The sequence below is a fragment of the Callithrix jacchus genome, chromosome 19 (genome assembly GCF_049354715.1).
Source record: "Callithrix jacchus isolate 240 chromosome 19, calJac240_pri, whole genome shotgun sequence".
NCBI lineage: Eukaryota > Metazoa > Chordata > Mammalia > Primates > Cebidae > Callithrix > Callithrix jacchus.
In genome coordinates, this window is record NC_133520.1 from 31,926,102 (window position 1) to 31,946,178 (window position 20,077).

At 49.7% G+C, this 20,077-nt stretch overlaps 1 protein-coding gene across 4 annotated transcripts in view; it reads right to left on the bottom strand.

Moving 5' to 3' along the window:
* The window catches only part of LRRN2 (leucine rich repeat neuronal 2), a 71,270-nt gene that overhangs the window by 4,120 nt on the left and 47,073 nt on the right, over positions 1-20,077 (bottom strand). For 2 of the 4 annotated variants that reach the window (XM_078356975.1, XM_078356974.1), the window contains one exon: positions 1-20,077. This exon is cut by the window's right edge and continues 28,417 nt beyond it. The exons of the other annotated variants lie outside the window; for them this stretch is intronic. The gene's annotated coding sequence lies outside the window, so the exon portion shown is untranslated. 4 annotated transcript variants of the gene reach the window in all.

Sequence of the window (20,077 nt, forward strand, 5' to 3'; positions counted from 1 at the left end):
CTTTTGGGTTGAAGTTACTGTGACGTGCCACCCCTTCTAATATCTCCTCCTCATTGTCTTCCAGAAAACTCCTACTTGTTCTTCAATGCTCAGCTTTAAGATCAGTCACCTGCTGCAAAGGAAAGCTTCTCTAAAACCTCCCCGTCTGGCTGACTAAGGGGCTGGCCTTAAGCTTTTACAGTCCTCGCACTTCCTACTGTCACAGTTTTGACCACACCGTGGGAAAAAGTCTCCAACTAGAGACCTGTCTTGCCTCATGCCTGTAGTACAGGATGGGTGCCCAGTGAGTGTTGATTGTATGAGTCAGTCTCTGTGACTCTGTTTCCCCAGGAGCCTGGACATCACCCCTGCAATTGAGAATCCAAGCCACGGCTGTTTCCTCCATCCGATGTGAGGAACCTACCCAGTTTCTCTCTCAGATCCCAGGGCCCTGGGGGCAAGTCCAGTCTTGGCCCAGAACCAAAGATGGAAATGAAAAAGGGCCAGACCGTGTCCCCTTCTTGAGCCTGGTCTGACTCCTGAGTGGAAGTCTGATTCCAGGTAGGTTTTTAGCTACAGGTGTCAAAGAAATGCACAAACACTGAGCACCTACGATTGCTCAGGACTCTTCAAAGATTCTGAATGTCTTATTTCCCATAACCCTCATAACAGGTATGTGAGATAAGCACTAATACCACCAGTTTGCAGATTAAGAGACTGAGGTCCTGAAGAGGTTAAAGAACTTGGCTCAAGTCACATAGCTGGTGAGCAGCAAGACACAGGAATAAACCCATGTCCAGGGGCTGTGTGCCATCCACACTTCACATCTCCACTCCCAGGTCTGTCTGGCCCAAGCCTACCCTGTGCCCCTGGAGGGTCTGGGATATAGTGACTGCCACAGCAGCAGGCCGCATGCCCGTTCTTGTCCCCTGGGGTGATGACTCCTTACCAGGCAGCCGCAGAAAGCTTGGAGCCATGTCTCCTGCAGCCATCCTGGCAGCTGCCTCTGAGTGGGCCAGAGGGACTCTTCGCCTACCTCATCCTGCTTCCAGGATGCTAGGGCTTGGGAGGGGAGCAGTTGGAGGCAGGGTACCCTTCCCTGAGCAGGAACACAGAAAGCCTATTTACATTTGACTACTTCCCACTTTTCTCTGCAGCTATTTCTGAAGGTGGGAAAAACAACCATGACTTAAAAGACACAGAGGTTTTGTGTAGGGGTGTGTGTGCACTGACACGTAAAACTCAGGGTAAACAAACACACGTGTACACATGCACGCACATCTGCATACATGTGCAAGGGTAACTCAGCCACCCACGCCAGTGTTTGGGGGTCAGGAAGCGGAGAGGGAATTTTGTGGTGTTCTATGTGGGTGGAAAGGAAGTAGGGAACAAGTTGAGTTCCCGAGAGGTCCCTGTGGAACTGGATCTCTGGCCAGTAGTCCTGCCACACTTGCAGACCAGAGACCCCGACTCCCACCTAGACCTGCTGTGAGAGAGCAGACCCACCAGCAAATAGATCAGGACCCAAATCTCGGCCCTACCACTCACTACCCGGGCATCCTAGGCAAAGCTGCTTGACTTCTCTGAGCAGCCATTTCCTTCTGTATTACTTGATATTGTCATTAGAATTAAACGAGTGTGTTGCACACAGAAAGAACAGAATGTTAACTCCCTTCCAGTTCGAGTCATCTCTCAGGGTTAGGAGGTGCTCCAGCTCTAGGACTTCCTCGGAGACAGCAGAAGTTGGTTTCTAGGACTCGATAAGTTAGCAAATGACATGCTAGCTGGGGAGGCAGGTTGAAAAACAAAAAACTACTAGGAGAGCCCAAGACATTTCACAAGTGGAGAGAAGGTGAGGGCTGGAGGAGGTGGAGAGGGGTCTTCAGCTGGGCCCCAGCATCTCCCTGACCTTTAGATACTATCTGAGTCCAGGTTCCCTTCTCCATCAATACCTAAGCGCTGTGTCAGTGCTCAACTGTGCTGAGGGGATCAAAGAACCATTTAAAACTTAATTGAAACCCTCCAGGGACTTGCTTTTCCCCTCCACCCCAGCTTGCTGCCCCCTCCTGCACTCCCCTGATTGGTCTGGGTGGATGAGGCAGAGCTCGTGGCTCCTGGGCCAAGAGCTGGAGCTGGGTCTTAGGATCCAGAGAGGCAGTGACTTGATGACTCATGTTCACACTGCACCTCGGACCCCAAGGCTTGGCAAAGGCCTAGACAAGTCCACCCCCTCACTGCTGAGCATGCAGCCCTTTCCAGGATGGAGCTCAGAGCTGCCCACTCCCCTGCCATCACCATGTAAGGCTGCCTTGCACATGGCCTGCTCATGCAGACTGATTAGCAGTTTACTGGGGAGCTGCAGAGAAAGCTAATTGTCTTTCATCCGTAATCTCCAGGGGTGATCAGGAGTTCAGACTGTCACATGTATACTTTCCCCAACTGGATTTCAAGCTGCTTGAGACAGGGGCCATGTCTTACATGCCTTTTGTGTTCCCAGAGCACCAAGTTTAGGACTGAGGCTGTAACGGGTGCCTGTGAGTGGCTATAGTGCAATGTGTAGAGAACATGCATTGCATTTAATACCCCCAACAACCCTGTGTGTAGGCAAAGAAGGTATTATTTAGCCCCATTTTGCCAGGGAGGCAACTGAGAGTCAGAAACGTTAAGTGATTCATCAGAGGTTGCACAGCTTCTATGGAGTGGGGTCAGGATTCAAACCCAGGGTCTTTGAAGAGTCACCAGCCCAGCCAACGTGGATCAGCGCCTGTTGTACAGGAGCAGAGGTCAAGGCTGCCTCAGTTACAAATCCCTTCAGAGACAGCCCAAGTCCTCAGCGCCTCCGCCCCGCCTGCCGCCTGCTGGGCCCCTCAGCTCCTTTTCCTTGACTCCTGCCTAGAACAGCCCCCTTGGGGGACAGTGTGGGGAAGGACACTGTTTCTGTGTGAGTGTGGCTGGGTCTGGAACCACAGGGACAAACAGAGCCTGCCGCTGCACACAGACCTCAGCCTCCCTTCTGAATGGGGTTTGGGGGCTACTTTTTGTGCAGTGACTGCTGGCCAGCGGTGGGGTTCAGGGACAGGAAGCAAAACGCCCCAGAGCTATATTCCAAGAAGCTGGGTTGGTTGCCCATTCCAAGGGCAAGTTTTCCTCTTGGAAGGGCTGGTGCTGCAAACGCTGTCAGGCCTATGTCCTCCAGCCTGTTTCTCTGGATTTAGCAGAAACTGTGGAATTAATCCGCTACGCCCCTCGTTGAACTAAGACCTTTGGCAAAGCTCTGAAGGAAGAGTTTGGAGATGTTGTCGCTGTTTTCTCCCTTCCCTCCTTCTCTGGCCCCGGCCCCAGCACAGCGCCAGTGCTCCTGCCTTGTATTGGTGGACACAGAGTCTCTCTCTCTCTTCTCCTCTCCTCCTCCCTCCTCTCCCTGGCGGTTCCCTGCCCAGCCCCACCCTGGGAGCCGGGGGTCCGGAGGGAGGGTGGCAGGCGGTGATCGATTGCCTGGCCTTGGCTGCTTCAGTGCCAGGACCCCCCTCTCCCTGCAAATCTGCGGAGACAGATGGGCGGTGTAATTGAGTGTAGCATTGATAAACTCCAGCCTCCTCACCAGCAGATAAGCGCTGGGTGGGAGGGATGCTGAGGGCAAGGAAGGCCAGTCCTCCATCTGCATACCTGGCCTCCAGCTCCTCCTGGGAGGTGAGCCTGGCCCCTCACTCCCACCTCCCATTTAATCACACACAACCAGAACCTCAGAGCTGAAGGAGACCTCAGCCTCAGCATTTATCTGCTCTTTCAGAGTCTGAATTCCATGAATAACTTATGTGAAGGAGGAGTGGTGGAGCATGAGCCTGGCTCTGCTGCTCACTCTGTGACCTTGGGCAAAGTACTTAACCTTTTGAGCCTCAAATGCCCGAGCTGGGAAATGGGGATAATGCCCGCACTCCTTCGGGAATGGCAGTGAGGAGTAAGTGATGTAAGGCACAGGAAGTGCCTATTACTTCCCTCCATTCCTCCCAGCACTGTGGCCTCTCCTTCCATCTTATAATGTATTGGGTTGGCGCAAGAGTAATTGTGGTTTTGACCATTAAAAGTAGTGGCCAAAACCTCAATTACTTTGGTGCCAACCTAATACTTCTCATCTCTCAACTTTTCTAATAAACTTTAAAAAAATTGTTGAGGTATATTGTATGTACAGGAGAGTACATAAAGGTCCCCGATCCCGACATGCATAGATAAAAGTACAACCACCACCCAAATCAAGACATACACATTCCCAGCACTCCAGAAGGTTCCTGTGTGCCCCCTCCCACTCAATATCCAGCCCCCACCTGGAGCTAGCCACTGTCCCAACTTCTATTGCTTCCAAGCAGTTTCCTTCCGAAAACCCAGAATTCCCCTTCCTTTTCCATGACAGGTTGAGCCCGGGGTCTTTGGAATTAGGTTGCTCTGGTGTTAGGGAACTTTAAATCCACTTCATCCTTCCTCCTACTTCAAAGGGGGCTATAGCTTCTCAGAGTCTCATGTTTAACCAGTGGTCTCCAGGAAGAAAGGCTGATTCTTCTCTCTCGTTTCAGAGTTCCCATATCTAAAAGTTGCTCTAAGCCTTGGGGCCCACCTCTGGCCAGCACCCTCGTGGCCTGGGCCTGGGAGTGCCAGGATGCCTTGAGGGAGGATGATGAGGGTGACCTCCTGGCCCTCCTGCCCCCTAGGCCTTCTCATCACAGAGTTCTGGGGCATAGGCAAGAGGATGGATTTGGGATGGTCAGGGAGGAGCCCGACCTGCACTCCTAATCGTCCATCCCTGGACCATTGTACTGGGCAGTCTCAGAGGCTCCTCCCATTCTGCTTGTCCTACACGGCACATCTCCCCCCACCACCTGGCTGTGCTGCGCTGGTCCCACTGCTGTCAGCACCATTGTCCACTAGAGGCTGGAAATGCCCGTCCTCTTCATCTGCCCTCTCCCACCTCACACCCCCGTGAATAATGCTCACACCGCTTTCACTTTTCGCTTCTGGCCTTGTCGTGTACAATGGCTTCTTTTGGGCTCTACTGCTCACCTGAGAGAGCCTCACTTCCCTTCAGTGCCTCTCATTCCCAGACATGCCGCCCTCTGGCTATTTTTCCTTCCATACCTTGGGCCTCTCACTCTGCCTGCCATGCCCTTCCCCAACTTCAACCATGCAACTCCTCTTCAGCAGTGAAAAACAATCCCAAATGCCCTCTCCTCTGTGACGCTTTCCCTTAGAGAAGGATGGTTCCTCCCACAGCTGCACCCCGAGACTCTGAAGAAACCACAGTGGCAACTTCTTCACTGTTAGGCTGTGAGTCTGTCTTCCCAACCAGGCAGAGAGCTCCTTGAGGAAGGGATGGTTATGGAGTTTTGTGTCCCTAGAGCCTAGTACCGTGCACTTTCCCTTGCAGGCCTGAGGGGTGCTCTGCTGCGAACTGTCAATCACAACCCATTAGTAGGTCATGAAAACTAATGTGGGCCATGATCTACATTAAAAAAATGAATAGAGGCCGGCACGGTGGCTCACGCCTGTAATCCCAGCACTCTGGGAGGATCAACGAGGTCAGGAGATTGAGACCATCCTGGCCAACATGGTGAAAACTTGTCTCTACCAAAAAAAAAAAAAAAAAAAAATACAAAATTTAGCTGGGCGTGGTGATGTCTGTCTGTAGTCCCAGCTACTTGGGAGGCTGAGGCAAGAGAATCGCTTGAACTCTGGAGGAAGAGCTTGCAGCGAGCCAAGCTCGCACCATTGCACTCCAGCCTGGAGACAGAGCGACACTCAATCTCCAAAAAAAAATATGAATAGAGGCAAGGCATGGTGGCTCACATCTGTAATCCCAGCACTTTGGGAGGCTGAGATAGGCAGGTCACCTGAGGTCGGGAGTTCGAGACCAACCAGACCAACGTGGAAAAACTCTGTCTCTACTAGAAATACAAAATTAGCCTGGTGTGGTGGTACATGCCTCAGGAAGCTGAGGCAAGAGAATTGCTTGAACCCAGAAGGCAGAGGCGGTGAACCGAGATCGCACCATTGCACTTCAGCCTGGGCAATAAGAACAAGACTCAATCTCAAAAAAAAGAAAATATCAGACTGCCTTGTGTGCAGCCAGACTAAGCATTGTTTTGAGATGATTTCACCCCCTACCCATTTTATATATACCCATTTGGGCACTGGGATGTGATACAAGGCACTTTTTTTTTTTTTGCCTTTGGCTCTAGCTATAAAAGCTTGAAAACCATTACTCTGAGAATCTCTCTTTTGGGAAAATGAGTCCCTTCAACTCTGGTTGACGCCACTGGGATGATAACAGAAAGCAAAGTCTCAGAGGAAAGATGTGGCGTCCTGAGTGTCTTCCACGTGCCAGCACCTCTATTTGCTAGCCACTTGGTATTCCTCCTCCCATCCTTCTGTGAGGGAGGCACTTTTCAGATGAGACACCTAAGCTTCGCGAGGCTAAGAGTCGGAACTGAAGTCCCACAGTGAGCATGTGGAGGAGCCAGGATCTGAACCCCATCGCCAGCCCTTGCCAGTTCCATGATTCTGGTGCCAGCATTCACCTGACCTCCAGGCTGTCATGACGGGAAGAGACTGGAGGGCATCTGTTGGGCAAAGTTGAGGCTTCTTTGTTCATACTTGCCCTCCCCTCCTCTCTGGAATGAGAGGGGTCTTCTTGCTAGGAAACCCCCCTTGCTAGGCCTGGGAGGGGAGGGGAGGGACTGTCTGCAGGCAGGAATCTCTGTCTTCCCAGGTCTCCTGGCTGGCCCAAGCAGAGAGTGTCAGAGTTCTGCTGCCTGGAAGGGAGCCTGCCTCGTTATTTCTTAATTAGGAGTAGAGGGTGCCAGTAGGTAGCGCACAGAGTCCTTGCTGTCTGCTTGCACTGCACCGAAAAGGCTGCCGGGGAGCAGAGCCAGCCGGCCGGGGGCACTGAGGCAGCTCCAGGCTGTGCCTTACTGTTGCTCGCTGCCAGGCTTCTGCTGATCCTCAGGAAAGCTTTTCTGATCCCCTGCACCCATTTCCTGGGCTCCCATGGTGCCCTGGTGTGCCTCTATCCTGAATTGGCTGGCTGGCTGTCTCCCCGACCACACTGTGAGCGCCTCTAGGGCAGGAGCTGTGCTCCGAGTTGCCAGTTCTTCCAACAGTCTGGACACAGTGGTAGCTCAGAGAATATTGGGAGAAGGAAAGAAAGAGGGAGGGAGGGAAGAAAAGAAAGGCAAGGCAGGCAAAGCAAGTGGAGAGGGAGGGGGCTGGCTGTCTCAGAGCTCAGGTGGTTCCATTGCCTACCAGGTGGGCAGTGTCTGGGCTCAGATCCCCTGCCTCCTTCCTTCCTGACAGGAAGGAGACAAGCATCACTGCAGAGCCTGCTTTCCCTGGGCAATACCCTGGCCACTCCAGGCATGGCCTCTTTAGCCCTTCCTTGGTCACTGGCTTCAGGTGAAGAGGGCACTTTTCTCTGACTCAGGTTCTTGCCGTGCTCCTATGACAGCCTTCACCCTTCTGAAGCTCTCTCAGGCTCCCCTTCCGGAAATCCCGCGGGTTCCACTGACCTCTCTGAGAGCATAGGTGAGTGGCTGAACTGCAGGCTTTGGAGACGGTTCAGTACCAGAGACCTGCACTGGCTGTGTGGTCCTGAGCCTCTTCACTGAGATTCTCATCTGCAAGATGGAGAGAGACCTGCCTCATAGCAAGGGGGAATCTGGAAAAGATGTCTAGAGAGTGCCTGGTGCTCATTAGAGTCTCTTTCCCTTTTTATCCACTTCCATTTGTTGGAGGCACATTTCCCTGGCTGGGCTTCAAGACCCCCTTTCTACCAGCCCAGCATCAGTCTGGCCTATCAGGGAACTCAGTCTGTAAGGCAAGCAGCCTCTTCCTTGGCACCTTCCTAGTGCAGGCAACATTCCTTCCTAACGGAGCTGCCCTGTCTGATGTCAGCTATAAGACTCCCTGGAGTCTTCAGGACAGCCCTAGGACTCAGTTTATTTAAAGATCACTGGTGTTAGACACAACTCCCACCCAATAAACAACTCAGCTCCACTCCTCCTGGCTTACGGGAGCAGCTCCTCTGCTTCCCCACATGCTCTCCAGAAGGGTCAAAAGCGCCCCTTCCAGAAGAGTTCTAAATGTCACAGCTGTTGGCCTCCCATAGGTGTTCCACGCTGGCCACCGTTGCTAGCCTCAGAAGGGCAGCCAAGCCCAGTGCTGACCCACAAGCTTCTCTGCCTCTCTGCGTCAGGAGTCAGGTGGGGGCACTGAACAGACCCCGCAGCATTCTTCAAAGGCTCCTCCAGCAGCCTGGGCCCCAGCACATCCCTTTAGCCCCAGTGGATCCCTGGGACAGACACAAGGGCAGGGGGAAGGGGAGGGAAGACTCAAGAGTGATACAAGCGATAGTCTCTCCTGTCCCATGACCCCGCACATGACTCCTCACCTGCGTATCTAAGAAATTCCTTTCCATCTCTGAAATCACAGTTTATATCGTACCCCTATGTGGTCTTCCCTGACGGCCAGGCTCCACTACCCACTCAAAATAATCAATCCCTTGCTCCTTCCTCCACCCTCAAGGATCCACATCCACAAAGAAAATGCATATATATATATATATATACACACTGCGTATACACTGATATGGTTTGGCGTGTCTCCACCCAAATCCCTCCTTGAATTGTACTCCCACAATTTCCACGTGTTGTGGAAGGAACCCATGGGAGATGATTTGAATCCTGGGGGTGATTTCCCCCATACTGTTCTCATGGTAGTGAGTAATTCTCATGAGATCTGATGGTTTATCAGGGGTTTCCACTTTTGCACCTTGCTCATTTTCTCTTGCCACCACCATGTAAAAAGTGCCTTTCACCTCCCGCCATGATTCTGAGGCCTCCCTAGCCATGTGGAACTGTAAGTCCAATTAAACCTCTTTTTCTTCCCAGTTTCTGGTATGTCTTTATCAGCAGTGTGAAAACAGACTCAAACATACACCATGGACTACTACACAGCCATCAAAAGAACTAGATCAAAAGAACTTAATCATGGCCTTTGCAGCAGTGTGGATGGAGCTGGAGGCCATCGTCCTAAGCAAATTCACACAGGAACAGAAAACCAAATATCACATGTTCTCATTTATAAATGGGAGTTAAGTATTGAGCATGCATAGACACAAATAAACAGCAGAAACTGTGGACTATTAGAGGGTGTGTGTGGAGGGTTAAAAACCTACATATCAGGTATATGCTCACTACCAGGGCGACAGGAGCCACACTACAAGCCCCAGCATCATGCAGTATTCCAGAGTAACAAATCTGTACATGGACCCCTGTATATAAAAGTTGAAATAAAAAAAAATCCACATCGAATATGATGCTCACCTTCTCTCTCTCAGACTGCGGGCTGCTCAAGGGCAGGGACAGTGGCTTTAAGACCTGGATGAATAGCGGGCAGCACCACTGCTTTCAAGGTGAATGAGGCCTGAGGTAAGGAGGTTTGGCTTTCCTGCCCCCCAGTGTCAGTGCTACTGAGGGAAAGACCTCAGGGCAGGATTGGGTGGGAGTGGGTGAGGCCTGGTCAGAGGAGCTGGGCCCTGGTGGCCAAGGAGAAAGGGAGGCAGAGAATGGGGAGCAGCCCAGTTAAACACGGAGAAAGGCCAAGCCCCTTCTAACAGAAAAGGAAAAGGAAATCAGAATGAAAATTGATGAGGCGGAGAGAAAAGGAGACTCATTTCATCAGCAGGTTTGCCAGACGAAGCTCCAGATAAATCACGCCGAGGAAGGAGTCTCCCGGGCGCTGCCTGCTCCCTCTGTCAGCTGTCTCAGGCAGCCGGGAGATAAATGGCTGCAGCTGAGGCCCAGCAGTGGGTTTGTCTTTCCTCCCCTATACCTGCAAGACAATGGCCTGTCCCTCCTGGCTACCTCCTCCAGTGTCCTGGCCATTCCCTCCCCAAGGCCCTCTCCCTGGCTCCTCCCCACCCCGCAGGCCTCTCCCTGAGCAGTCCCCCCACATTCCCCCTTGCCAGGGCAGACCGGTGGACACTGTTTCTCAGAGGCTGCTTCCCACCTCCCATCCCGCACCCACCTCCAAAGCCAGGTGGGGGAAGCAGTGCTGTGAGACGCAGCATGGGACAGGGCTGGCTGTACTCCTGGGACAGACTTTGGATGGTGTCTCCTTCCTGCCCTAGGCCTTGGGTTTCTCCTCTGCCAAATGAGGCGGCTGGGCTCGAGCAGTGGTCCTCATACCGTAGTCCCTGGATGGTAGTATCTGCATCACCTGGAAACTTGCTAGAAATGCGGGTCCCGTGGCCCACCCCAGACCTGCAGAATCAGAAACCCTAAGGGTGGCCCTAGTCACCTGTGTTTGCAAAAGCCCTGCAGGTGCTTCTGATGCATGCTTAAGTTTGAGGCTTGCTGGCTAGCTCATCTCTAACCTCCTCTCCAGCTGAGATCAGAATTCTACACACCAAGAACAGTGACACCTAGAATGCTCAATCTAATATGTATACACACACACACACACACACACACACACATATATATATAAAATACATATATACATACACACACACACACATAAAATATACATATGTGTGTGTGTGTGTGTGTGTATGTATATATGATGATCTGCTTATACCCTGACAGATTAGGTTAGGTATTCAAGACCCCCCTCACTTCCTCTGTCCTGGTCACAAGGGAACTCTGCATCCAGTGAGCATGAAATAGAGCCCTGACCTTATCCCAGGCACTGTATATATGTAAAGTTATGGGGAGGGCAGGTGGGAATTCACAGGTTAAAAAGAAAACTAAACCAGTCTACTAGAGGATGATAAAAGTTGTCACAGAGTGAGGGCAGCAGGGCACAGCTAGGGGAAAGAGCATTGATTCTACCTCGTATAGGAAGTTAGACAAACATTCAGCAGAATTTACTAAAAATCACTGTACACTGAAAATGGCTGAATTTGATGGTATGAAATTATACTTCATACCAATGTGAAATTGAAAAATTCACATTGGAGTGTTGCCGGAATCCGTAGGCCAGCAGATGCACAGATAGGAGACATTAGGAGGAAAGGTCCCGAGATTAAAACATATGAAGTGAATTCCAAGCAGTGAGCAGCTCCCCTTGGGTCCTGAGAGTGTGAGTGATGTGATGAAGACGTAGGAGCAGCAAGCCAGAGGCGGGACAGTCTGGCCGCAATACTCAGGCAGAGGCCGGCAGAAGGAAGTGTATAAGGCAGGAGCCAGCTGGGCACAGTGGCTCACACCTATAATCTCAGTGCTTTGGGAGGCCAAGAGAGGCTCATTAAAGCCCAGGAGTTTGAGACCAGCCTGACCCACATAGTGAAACCCTATCTTTAGCAAAACCAAAACCAAAACCAAACCTATCTGGGTGTGGTGGTTCATACCTATAGTTGTAGCTACTTCAGAGGCTGAGGTGGGAGGATCACGTGAGGCCAGGAATTCAAGGCTGCAGTGAGCCATGACTACACAACAGTACTACAGCCTGGACAACAGAGCAAAACCCTGTCTCTAACGATAAAAATAAACCCAAACCCAAACAAAAAAAGGGAATAACTACAACAGCCATCAATAATAAAATCTGTTCAGACCAAACACACCTTGCAATTAAAATTCTTCCATATTGACCGGGTGTGGTGGCTCACACCTGTAATCCCTGCACTTTGGGAGGTCAAGGTGGGTGGATAACTTGAGGTCAGGAGTTCAAGACCAGCCTGGCAACAAGGTGAAACCTTGACTCTATTAAAAATACAAAAATTAGCTGGGTGTGGTGGCATGCAATTATAATGCCAGCTTCTTGGGAGGCTGAGGCAGAACTGCTTGAACCCGGGGGGTGGAGGTTGCAGTTAGCTGAGATTGTGGCACTGCACTCCAGCTTGGGTGACAGAGTGAGACTCTGTCTCAAAAAAAAAAAAAAAAAATCTTCCATATCCACAATCCTATGTTGCTGTGGTCTATATCCCAAAAAATTCGTGTGTTGGAAACTTATTCCCCAGTGCAACCGTGTTGGGAGGTGGGGTCTTTTGGGAGGTGTTTAGGTCATGCAGGAATAAATTACTGTTATAAAAGCGCTTGTCGGTGAGATTTTTTTTTTTTTTGCCTGTCCACCTTCTGCCACATCAGGACACAACATTTTGAGGCACCATCTTGAAAGCAGAGAGCAGCCCTCACCAGATGCTGGCACCTTGTCTTGGACTTCCCAGCCTCCAGAACCGTAAGAAATAAATTTCTGTTCTTTATAAACTACCCATTCTGGGGTATTCTGTTACAGCAGCACAAACGGACTATGATGTGTGTGGTTCTCGCAGTAGCCCTCTGAAGCTATAGGGGCCATTATCCTCATTTTAGTGGAAAGGAGAAAAGTGACTTGTTCAGGATCACACCTGAACAAGTAAGGAGGCTGAGGCTAGAAGATACAGTATGCTTCCAAGTCCAGTCTTTGTTTTTCCAGCGAGAGGGCAATGATAATAATGGCAGCCATTGACTGGACACTGATTATGAGCAAGGCCTTGGGCTAGGTGCCTGACGCAGAGTAATTGTGTTGAATTCTCACAATAACACCATAATGTGGAAATTACTGGCCCCACTTCCCAGATGTAAGAGGTAAGGTACCCTGCCCAGAACATTCAGCTGGTAAAGCCAGGACTCAGACTTGCTCCTGGCTGGCCCTAACACCTGTGCTCTAAACCCTGACCCCACATCAACTTCCTCCAGCCCCCTCGTCCAGCCCCCATTGCCCAGCTCTCCTCCTACTTCCTCAAGGGTGGAATAGAATGAGATTTCCAGTTGACTTCTTATTCAAGCTCCACTGGGCGTGGGCCAACCCAAGAGAAAGAAACTGGCCCCTGGCCTAAGCTCAGCAGCCCTTCTTCAAGGGAAGGCCCTTTCCAATCTGGCAGAGGCTTCCTCTCCTCCACACCCATCCACGCCTTCCGAGACCAGTGCACCCGCTGCAGGTCGAGGGACTACCAGGGCCCCCAAGACTGTGGAAGGAAATGCTTCCATCTGCGATCAATAACAGGCATAATTCAGTGACTGCAGCAAGTACAAAAGAGTGTAGGTTAAATCAATATTTAGAAGCTTTGAAATTAAACTAATTAAGAGCAAGCATTAATGATTTTTACTGTCTGGTAATAAAAAAGACAAAAAGCCCACCTATATTTCATGATTTTACTTTATTAGCTTGTAATAATTTGGGAAGAGCAGAAATGAAAAGGGCTCTCAGCCAGCCCTACATCCTGCATTGCAGGGGAGGGGAGCACCTGGTTCTTGGGAATAGAAGACACAGAGGAGAGAATGAATGGGATGGTGCCCAGTATGCAAACAGCATGTTGGAAAAGGCCCTTGGCTTGGAGGTCAGGGACTGTTATGGGTTGAATTGTGTTCCTCAAAAAGATATATTGAAGTCCTAAGCCCCAGTACCTGTAAACATGACCTTATTTGGAATAAGGGCTTTGCAGATGTAATCACCTGACGATGAGGCTATTATAGAAGGCCCTAATTCAATATGACTGGTAGCCTTATAAGAAAAAAAAAGCCATGTGTAGACAGAGACACACAGGAAGGTGCCATGTGCGCTGTAGCTGTGAGCCAAGGACTACCACCAACTGATGGCCACCACCAGAAAGCAGGAAGAGGCAAGGAAGAATCCCTCTCTACAAGTTTCAGAGCCAGGGTGGCCCTGCCGGCAACTTGATTTTGAACGTCCAGCCTCCAAATCTGTGAGCCAATACATTTATGTTGTTTTCAGCCATCCAGTAACATTGGCATCCTGAGTTCTAGTTCCCACTTTGCTACTTACTAACTGTGCAAGCTTGGGCAAGATGCTTCATCTCCATGAGCCTCAGTTTTCTCCACTGAAAAATGGGAATAAGACTAGTGCCATCTCTTTTTTAGAGACGTACAGATCAAATGAAAACATGATGTGAAATAAGCATGGTGAGTTGAGAAGTGCTATACAGATGTGACCTAGGCTCACTGCATAGTGGAAAAAATCTGGGAAGGGAATCAGGAGCCATGGGTCAGATGGGCTGGAAGTTTCTGCCAACTCACAGGACCATTCTAAAGATCTGATCAGATCACAGGTGTGAGTTCACTCTGCTTCCTTAGAGATATTTGCATAAAATATGTTTTTATTGTTCTTAACAACGATCTTATTTGCTGACCACTTAACCCTAGTTTTCTCAACTGGAAAATAAAAGCATTGGACAATATTATTTTAAAGGTGTTTTCCAGCATTATTCCCTGGGCTTATATATATTTACATATAAGTAAATATTAATATATAAATATTTTAAATGTAATGTGTCTTGGCAGCCCCAACCTTGTTCTCACCCTTAACTCTCTCTCCAAAGCCCAGTACAATTCAGAGAGGGTATCATCCCAGCTCTTAGAGAGAGGTCAGGACTACTCTGGGGCTTTGCTCACCTCTGCCCCCTGCTGCATGGATTAAGGGTCGGGGGAGCCACAGCAGTTTTCCAGTCCTCCCTTGAGTGTACCAGGCAAGAAGGGAACAGGAAACTGTGCAGACAGCAAATAAAATCACTATCGATCACGAGATGGCTGGCATTCCAAGCCCGGCTGCCTCCCAGAACAGTTCATCTTAAATAAATGTTCCTAATGACCCACTCGTACTTAACACCGGAGCTGTCTTAAAGTGTAGTAGAAAGGGGCAGCTAAGCAAGGAGCTGCTGCTGCTCTGCTGAGCCTCTTCCTTGGCTGCAGGGATAGAAGGTTCTCAGGTGGCTTCAGAATTTTGGAAGGAGCTGCACCTTGAAGCAGTGAGAATATCAAATGGAAGGACCAAACTTCCTGCCATGTAACGACCAACATTCTTCCTGGACAAGAATCACTGCAGGGAATGAGCATCTGTTGGCACATCGCCCTCACAGGGACAGGCAGCAGCAGCATCACCAAGATGACCATCTCATTATCACAATGCCATCATGAGATTTACCTCCACCATCACAATGGTCAGTCCACCTGCAACCTGCCTTCTCTGTTAATGTCACCAGCCCATCTTTGCCTTATGAATCCCCTGCTCGCCGCCATGACCACACTCATTTAACACCTTCCACGAGCATCATCATCTCCTCCATCCACTGTCACAATCCTGGTCATTATAGCTGCCCTGATCACCATCAGAACATGCATATGGCCTAATTGCTGTGTACAGAACCTGAAACAAACACGGCTTCTGTCACTGGGAAATACACATTGGAAAATGAGACCCCCAATAATGCTAACATGAGAATAAGTGGATTCACATGCACACAGAGGAGCACACTAAAAGAAGGATTATCATGGACATAAAGATGACAATCATTTGCTTCCTGTTATCTCTGTTTTTCAACTCTGGCTGCGTCATAAAATTATATGGTGATCTTTTAAAATATACTAATGCCAGCCAGGCACAGTGGCTCATGCCTGTAATCCCAGCACTTTGGAAGGCCACGGTGAAAGGACTGCTTGAGCCCAGGAGTTTGAGATCAGCCTAGTGATCTGGAGGACTTAGGGGCATTCGCACAGAGCAGAGCTGGCCAACTGGTCTTGCTAAGGGCAGTGGGCTACAAGGTGCATGCCTGTAGTCCTAGCTACTCAGGAGGCTGACAGGAGGATCCCTGGAGCCCATTAGGTCAAGGCTGAAGCAAGCCATGATTGCACAACTGCACTTCAGCCTGGGAGACACAGGGAGACTCTGTCCTTCAGAAAAAATAAAATAAAATAAAATATATTGATGCCCACCTCCCACTCTAGTCCAATTAAACCGATCTCTGAGGTGTCGGATCCACACATGGTATCAAAAAAAAAACTTTCCAGAATTTCTTTGTACATTTTATATCAAAAGAAAAATATTATAAGCAAAAATTAAACCCCACAGTTGTTGATACTGAAGTATTTAGGGAAAAGTGTATGGATGGCTGTAATTTACTTTGGAATGCACCAAAAGTAAGACGGATTGACAGAGGAGTGGATAGATGGAAAGAGCCGGGTAAGGCAAGTCTAGTAAAAGGTTAATGGCAGAGTCTAGGTGGTAGGGAGATAGATGGTTGCTAACTATAAAATTCCCTCGACTTTGCTGTATGTTGGAATTTTTCATAATAAAATATTGGGGGGAAAATCCCCAATTGGTTTGAATGTGAAGCTAGGACTGAGAACCATTACTTCTGAAGAAAAAAATCCATAAAGCAAATGAGCTTCTCCTTCCTCTACTGTCCACATGTGAAAGAACATCCCTACCTTCTCATCAAACCAATCAGATATAGCCCAGTGCTTCCCAGGCCTTCTCGTCAGGATACACACAGACAAGTGTATTTGTACAGTACACCACGGAAGAGGGTGGTGGCTGTTGGCAGCCAGAAGGAGCGGCTTGGGGAGACACTTAGTTGCCCCAGGCCCTACAGGGCTGCCCTGAGTGCCAAGGGCTGTGGCTGGAGCCCACTGTCCACAGCCAGATCAGCTGACCAGCTCTGCTCTGTGTGGATGCCTCTGAGTCTCCCAGTTCTAAACCGCAGCTCAGCATCCTTAGCAAGGATTAAATCCTTTCCCAGACCAGACCAGACCAGACCAGAGTCTGTCTATTGCAGCATGTGACGTGTGTGTGTGTGTGCGTGCGCACGTGTGTGTGTGTGTGTGTGTGTGTGTGTGTGTCTGGGGACAGTCGGTGAGAGGGTGGTAGAGAGGACTCTGCTGGAAGGCCCCGACCCCTGGGCCTCATCTGTATGCTCCTCCACACCCTGCTCACCCTGTGGGGGAGTGCCATGGCAACACCGTGCTCTTTAAACACAGGAGTTTGTGCTGCCATTGCAAAGCAGCATTAGGCAATTTAATTAAGGAGCTGGCAGCAGACAAACTTTGTGAGTTAAAGGCATTTTATTAAATCCCATTGTATTATGCAGCTCAGTTCCCCCAGGAGCTGTGGAGCTGGGGGAGGACAGAATGTGCTAGGGTTTTCTTTTCCTTTCCTTGCTTTTCTTCTGGTCTCCCTCCTGCTTCGTGAAAGCATTCACTGAGCATAGGGGGACTCCAACAGTGATTGCCTGCTCACCCCTGTAACCTGCCCCCAGCATCAGGCCTTGACATGAGGCCTGTAGGCAGAAGCCCAAACACAATCACCAGCGCTGATCTCACCCATTACTGTTGGCATAGCCAGAGCGCAGTCGTGGCGATCTCCGTGATCTCAGGAAACTGAGGCCTGCAGAGGTGAAGTAACTTGCCCAAGGTCTTCTAAGTAGTACAAAGCGAGGAAGCAATCCCAGACTTGCCAAGACGCCATGCGAAGATTTTTAGGACCCCACGATGCTAATCTGCACTACATGAAGCAGGGCTTCAGGGCTTCGGGGCTTTCAGTGGAATCCCAGACTGAAGAAGCTGTCTGTCTGCCTGTCTAGTGGGACGCCACCCCCCAGGCTCCTGCTCCCAGGCTAGGGAAGGGTTTTTGGGGGCTCTGTGAGCCTGCTGAATGACCCTGCCCTGAGATGGCTATCCCCTGGCAGAGCAGCCGCAGCTCCTGCCTTTGGAAGTCCTTCCCCTGTTAGCATGTGGTGGCATGGTCTCCTAGGTAGCTCTGGAGAGGCCCACAGGCCTCCAGGAGGCTCCTGCGCCATAGGGCCTTCACAACCTCCCTAGCTGATCAGCCTGGCTTGATGGGGAGAACCTGGGCTTAGGAGCCGGAACTTGGCATTCCAGTGCCAGGTCCCCACTGAGCAAGGGGTGAAACACCTTTTACTCTACAAAGATTCACTGAGCCCAACCCTGTGCACAGGATCACAGAGATGAATGACAAGGTCCCTGCCCTCCAGACCTGTACAGAGAAACATCCTCCTGAGCTCAGTTTCCTCAATTCTAAAATAGGGGTAATGGCCAGGCATGGTGGCTCATGCCTGTAATCCCAGCACTTTGGGAGGCCAAGTTGGGAGGATCACTTAAGGCCCGGAGTTTAAGACCAGCCTGGGCAACATAGTGAGACCCCATCTCTATAACAATTTTGTTTTAAGTTAGCCTGTGGTGGTGGTGCATACCTGTAGTCCTAGCTACTTGCGAGGCTAAGGCAGGAGGACTGCTTGAGCCCAGGAGGTGAGGCTGTGGAGCTATGACTGCACTACTGCACTCCAAGTTTGGGTGGCAGAAGGCACTGTCTCTGAAGTGAGTAAAGAAATAAATTAATTTAGGTAATGACGTATGCCTTGTGTAGCTGAAAGAGATGCAATAACATTAGCTAGTTTCATTAAGGGCTGACTCTCTTCCAGGCACTCGCCATTCACTATCTCTTTCAATCCTCATAAAACTCTATTATTATCCCCACTGTGCAGATGAGGTTAAAAAAAGGTAAGCCTCCTGCCCAAGATCATACAGCTAGTAGGAAGCAAGAATCTATGCTCTTAACAAATCATACTACGATTTTATACACATATATACACATACGTATATATTATATAATCCTGTATGTTCACAATAGCTTTGAAATATAATCCGTATACCATCAATTCACAAGCAGATCATGTTTGAAAAGTAAATTAAATAGCTGGATTTGCCATGATCTTAGTCCATTTGGACTGCTGTAACAAAATATTATAAACTATGTGGTTTATAAACAACAGAAATGTATTGTTCACAGTTCTGTAGGCTGGGAAACCCAAGATCGAGGAGCTGCAGAGTGCTGTCTGGTGAAGGCCCGCTTCCCGTTTTATAGATGGGGGCCAACTTCTCACTGTGCCCTCACACAGCAGAACGGGAGAGGGAGCTCCCTGGGGTCTCTTACAAGGACACTAATCCCACTCGGGTGGGCTCTACCCCTATGATCTCACCTCCCAAGGGCCCTGCCTTGTAACACCATCACACTGGGGGTTAAGATTCAACATAGAAGCTTTGGGGAGACACAAATATTCAGCTATAGCAGCCACCAAACATAAGGATGTGTTACTATCAGAGAGAGAAACAGGTTTTTGAATGTGGGATTTCGCCCCCTCCTGGAAGGGCATTCCTGGCTGTAGCAAATGCAGCCTGTGGAACAGGCTGTGCAGCTCCTTCCCAGGAGACTGTGAGGCCTGGCTCCTCTCTCCCTGCCCCACCTCTTTTCTTGACTCTCCTGTCTCTTCTCTACCCCTTCCCTTTCCTTGATATCCATCCATCACTACCTTTTCTCACCCCATGATGCCCTGACGTTTCCATGGGGTTCTGGGGTCCTCTACCCATCTCCACTTCCTTGCCCCACCTGGCAGAGACTGAGCAACAGCTGCAGCCACCAGGTGACACCTTCAGAAGCCCCCAGATGGATGGTCATGTGTGTGGGGCAGGCTAGGGGGGACAGAGCTGGCTGCAGGGAAAGCCAAAAGGCTAACAGCGACCACGCAGTTCCACACCATTACCACCCAAGTCCCCCAGGAAAACAGTGGCATTTGAGGCCTTGGCATTAAGAGAGTTAATCTGGATCGAAATCCAGGAGTTCTAATAAGAGCTCTAGCACTTACCAGGGTTAAAAATACCACCCTGACAAATAGAGCCAGGGAAGGCCACGAAGAGACGGTTCTCATGCTTGGACGCCTGATAAAAGCTAACGAAAAGATTGCACAAACCACAATCCTGCACAAAGGCCATCAAAACCTTACACAAAAAGTGTTTCTGCAAGGACATCTGTCCACAGCTGGTTATCCAACCTCAGACGGGTGTCACCCTTGTTACTGATCTTTGTAGCCAAGGATAGTTATTTCAAAACAATTATGTACTCCTCCTCATCTTTTCTTTTAAAAATCTTTGTCTTCTTTTACCTTCCTGAACACATGCACATAGTTTACCATGGCATGCAAATTCCCATTGCAATGCCCTATTCCCAAGGAAACACCTTTTTCTTTTGGAGAGCCTCTCTGTTTATTACCTAGGTTGACACCAGCTGTAGGATGATCTCACCGACCCCAGTTTCTTCTCATCTATAAAATGGGGATAAAAATATCTGCCTTGAATTTTAATAGGCACCATTTATTGAATGCTAACTATGTGCTGGTCCCCTCATAAGGCTTTAAAAAGATTTTAATCCACACAACAACCCCATAGAGTACTATTATATTTATTGACAGTGAAACAGAGACTTGAAG